This window comes from Triticum dicoccoides, chromosome 1A (assembly GCF_002162155.2).
Source record: "Triticum dicoccoides isolate Atlit2015 ecotype Zavitan chromosome 1A, WEW_v2.0, whole genome shotgun sequence".
Lineage (NCBI taxonomy): Eukaryota > Viridiplantae > Streptophyta > Magnoliopsida > Poales > Poaceae > Triticum > Triticum dicoccoides.
In genome coordinates, this window is record NC_041380.1 from 594280393 (window position 1) to 594285333 (window position 4941).

A 4941-nucleotide genomic window follows, 5' to 3' on the forward strand; every position below is an offset into this window, starting at 1 on the left:
AAATAAGTTGCGCTATCATTATTAACTTTGCATATTTTGGCTTCAATATTATGAATATGTGTATCACTATGATCGAGATTCAACAAAAATAGACCACTCATCAAGGGTGCATGACATAAAAGATATTACTCATATAAATAGAACTAGCATTATTCTCTGATTTAAATGAATAACTGTCTCGCATCAAACAAGATCCATATATAATGTCCATGCTCAATGCTGGCACCAAATAACAATTATTCAGGTCTAAAACTAATCCCGAAGGTAGATGTAGAGGTAGCGTGTCGATGGCGATCACATCGACCTTGGAACCATTTCCGACACGCATCGTCACCTCATACCTAGCCAATCTTCGTTTAATACATAGCCCCTGTTTCGAGTTGCAAATATGACCAATAGAACCAGTATCAAATACCCAGACGCTACTACGAGCATTAGTAAGGTACACATCAATAACATGTATATCAAATATACCGTTCACTTTGCCATCCTTCTTATCCGCCAAATACTTGGGGAAGTTCCGCTTCCAGTGACCAGTCCCTTTGCAGTAGAAGCACTCAATTCCAGGCTTAGGTCCAGACTTGGGCTTCTTCCTGGGAGCAGCAACTTGCTTGCGATTCTTCTTGAAGTTCCCCTTCTTCCCTTTGCCCTTTTTCTTGAAACTAGTGGTCTTGTTAACCATCGACACTTGATGCTCCTTCTTGATTTCTACCTCCGCAGCCTTAAGCATCGCGAAGAGCTCGGGAATTGTCTTTCCATCCCTTGCATATTATAGTTCATCACGAAGCCTTTATAGCTTGGTGGCAGTGCTTGAAGAACTCTGTCAATAACACTATCATCTGGAAGATTAACTCCCAGTCCCAGTTGAGTCAAGTGGTTCTGGTACCCACACATTTTGAGTATGTGTTCACTGATAGAACTGTTCTCCTCCATCTTGCAGCTATAGAACTTGTTGGAGAGTTCATATCTCTCAACTCGGGCATTTGCTTGAAATATTAACTTCAACTCTTGGAACATCTCATATGCTCCATGACGTTTGAAACGTCTTTGAAGTCCCGATTCTAAGCCATAAAGCATGGCACACTGAACCATCGAGTAGTCATCAGATTTAGCTTGCCAGACGTTCATAACGTCCGAAGTTGCTCCTGCAGCAGGCCTTGCACCTAGCGATGCTTCCAAGACATAATTCTTTTGTGCAGCAATGTGGATAATCCTCAAGTTACGGACTCAGTCCGTATAGTTGTTACCATCATCTTTCAACTTAGCTTTCTCTAGGAACGCATTAAAATTCAAGGGAACGGCGCACGGGCCATTGATCTACAACAAGATAGATATGCAAAACTATCAGGACTAAGTTCATGATAAATTAAAGTTCAATTAATCACATTACTTAAGAACTCCCACTTAGATAGACATCCCTCGAGTCATCTAAATGATCACGTGATCCATATCAACTAAACCATGTCCGATCATCACGTGAGATGGAGTAGTTTTCAATGGTGAACATCTCTATGTTGATCATATCTACTATATGATTCACATTCAACCTTTCGGTCTCCAGTGTTCCGAGGCCATGTTTGTACATGCTAGGCTCGTCAAGTTTAACCCGAGTATTCCGCATGTGCAAAACTATCTTGCACCCGTTGTATGTGAACGTAGAGCCTATCACTCCCGATCATCACGTGGTGTCTCAGCACGATGAACTGTCGCAACGGTGCATACTCAGGGAGAACACTTATACCTTGAAATTTTAGTAAGGGATCATCTTATAATGCTACCGACGTACTAAGCAAAATAAGATGCATAAAAGATAAACATCACATGCAATCAAAATATGTGACATGATATGGCCATCATCATCTTGTGCCTTTGATCTCCATCTCCAAAGCATCGTCATGATCTCCATCGCCACCGGCTTGACACCTTGATCTCCAGCGTGCGTCGTGGTCGTCTCTCCAACTATTGCTTATACAACTATCGCTAATGCATAGTGATAACATAAAGCAATTACATGGTGTTTGCATTTCATACAATAAAGCGACAACCATAAGGCTCCTGCCAGTTGCCGATAACTTCTACAAAAACATGATCATCTCATACAATAATGTATATCACATCATGTCTTTACCATATCACATCACAACATGCCCTGCAAAAACAAGTTAGACGTCCTCTACTTTGTTGTTGCAAATTTTACGTGGCTGCTACGGGCTTCTAGTAAGAACCGTTCTTACCTACGCATCAAAATGACAACGATGTTTCGTCAAGTTTGTTGTTTTAACCTTCAACAAGGACCGGCCGTGGTCAAATTCGATTCAACTAAAGTTGGAGAAACAGACACCCGCCAGCCACCTTTATGCAAAACAAGTTACATGTCTGTCGGTGAAACCGGTTTCATGAACGTGGTCATGTAAGGTTGGTCCGGGCCACTTCATCCAACAATACCGTCAAATCAAAATAAGACGTTTGTGGTAAGCAGTATGAATATTATCGCCCACAACTCTTTGTGTTCTACTCGTGCATATCATCTAAGCATAGACCTGGCTCGGATGCCACTATTGGGGAACGTAGCATGCAATTTCAAAAAGTTTCCTACGATCACCCAGGATCTATCTAGGAGATGCATAGCAACGAGAGGGCAAGAGTGTGTCCACGTACCCTCATAGACCGAAAGCGAAAGTGTTAAGTTAACGCAGTTGATGTAGTCGAACGTCTTCATGATCCAACCGATCAAGTACCGGATGTACGGCACCTCCGAGTTCAGCACACGTTCAGCTCGATGATGTCCCTCGAACTCTTGATCCAGCAGAGGGAGAGTTTCGTCAGAACGATGACATGGTGACGGTGATGGTGATGTGATCCGCGCAGGGCTTTGCCTAAGCACTACGTGAATATGACCAGAGGGGTAAACTGTGGAGAGAGACGCCGCACACGGCTTGGAACAATTGGTGTCTCTCTAATTGGTGCCCTTCCCACGTATATAAAGGAGGGAAAGGAGGAGGCCGGCCACCAGGGGTGCGCCAAGGGGGGAAACCGAATAGGACCCCAAGTCCTATTTGGCCCCCCTTCCTTTCTTACGGAGGGGGAAAGGGGAAGGGAGAGGGAAGAGGAGAAGGAAAGGGGGCGCGCCGCCTCCCCTAGTCCAATTCGGACTCCCTATGGGAGGGGGGCACGTCCACCCCTTGTGGGCTGCCTCCCGTCTCTCCTATGGCCCATGTAGGCCCAATACTTTCCCCGGGGGGTTCCGGTAACCCCTCGGTACTCCAAAAAATACCCGAACCACTCCGAAACCATTCCGGTGTCCGAATACCATGGCCATCGTCCAATATATCAATCTTTACCTCTCGACTATTTCGAGACTCCTCGTCATGTCCGTGATCTCATCCGGGACTCCGAACAATCTTCCGTCACCAAAACACATAACTCATAATACAAATCGTCATCAAACATTAAGCGTGCGGACCCTACGGGTTCGAGAACTATGTAAACATGATCGAGACACATCTCCGGCCAATAACCAATAGCGGAACCTCGATGCTCATATTGGTTCCTACGTATTCTATGAAGACTTTTATTGATCAAATCGAATGACAACATACGTAATTCCCTTTGTCATCAGTATGTTACTTGCCCGAGATTCGATCGTCGGTATCCTCATACCTAGTTCAATCTCGTTACCGGCAAGTCTCTTTAGTCGTTCCGTAATGCATCATCCCGCAACTAACTCATTAGTCATAATGCTTGCAAGGCTTATCATGATGTGCATTACCGTGAGGGCCCAGAGATACCTCTCCATACTCGGAGTAACAAATCCTAATCTCGATCTATGCCAACCCAACAAACACCTTTGGAGACACCTGAAGAGCATCTTTATAATCACCCAGTTACGTTGTGACATTTGATAGCACACAAGGTGTTCCTCTGGTATTCGGGAGTTGCATAATCTCATAGTCAAAGGAATATGCATAAGTCATGAAGAGAGCAGTAGCAATAAAACTTAACGATCATTATGATAAGCTAACAAATGGGTCTTGTCCATCACATCATTCTCCTAATGATGTGATCCCGCTCATCAAATGACAACACATGTCTATGGTCAGGAAACTTAACCATCTTTGATTAACGAGCTAGTCTAGTAGAGGCATACTAGAGACACTTTGTTTTGTCTGTGTATTCACACATGTATCAAGTTTCCGGTTAATAAAATTCTAGCACGAATAATAAAAATTTATCATGATATAAGGAAATATAAATAACAACTTTATTATTGCCTCTAGGGCATATTTCCTTCAAGTACATAGTGCTAATACATAATTAAGCAGTTCATTCATGTACTGCCCCGCCACACACATAGTTCTAAATGAGGCCGATGACCACCATCATCCTAAAGTCATGGCGTCGAGTGTTCCTGATGGTGACTAAGATGGCATGTCCAACCTGCAGATTCTTTCCAGCAAGGAAGTTGTTCCATCCCGCGGCGCTGAACACAGTACGACCGTCCCTGTCCAGTGCGTAAGCGTAGTTGGCGATGGAGCCCATGTGGTAAGGCGTAGTCCAGCAATGCCTGCTTCATCCGACTCGACGCCATAGCTCTCACTTAGCCTCTTAGGTAATTTCTGGAGAAAAAAACAAATATGGTAAATGAGCATGTCACATTACTACACACTAGCTAATTATTCTACACTAATTAAGCATATCACATTACTACAAGCATGTCACAACTAAGCATATATATTATATTACTACAAGCATGTCACACATAAGCATATATATCATCAAATTCCAACACTAAGCATATCAAATTTCTACACTAACAAGTAACATACCATGACATGGCGGTCAACATTTGTCCTTGTTAGGCGGGTCATGAATGGCATCCCGACGTAGTCATCACGTGGAGGAAGTATGTACCATAGGTTGCCCAATTCGTCCTCGCTTAGC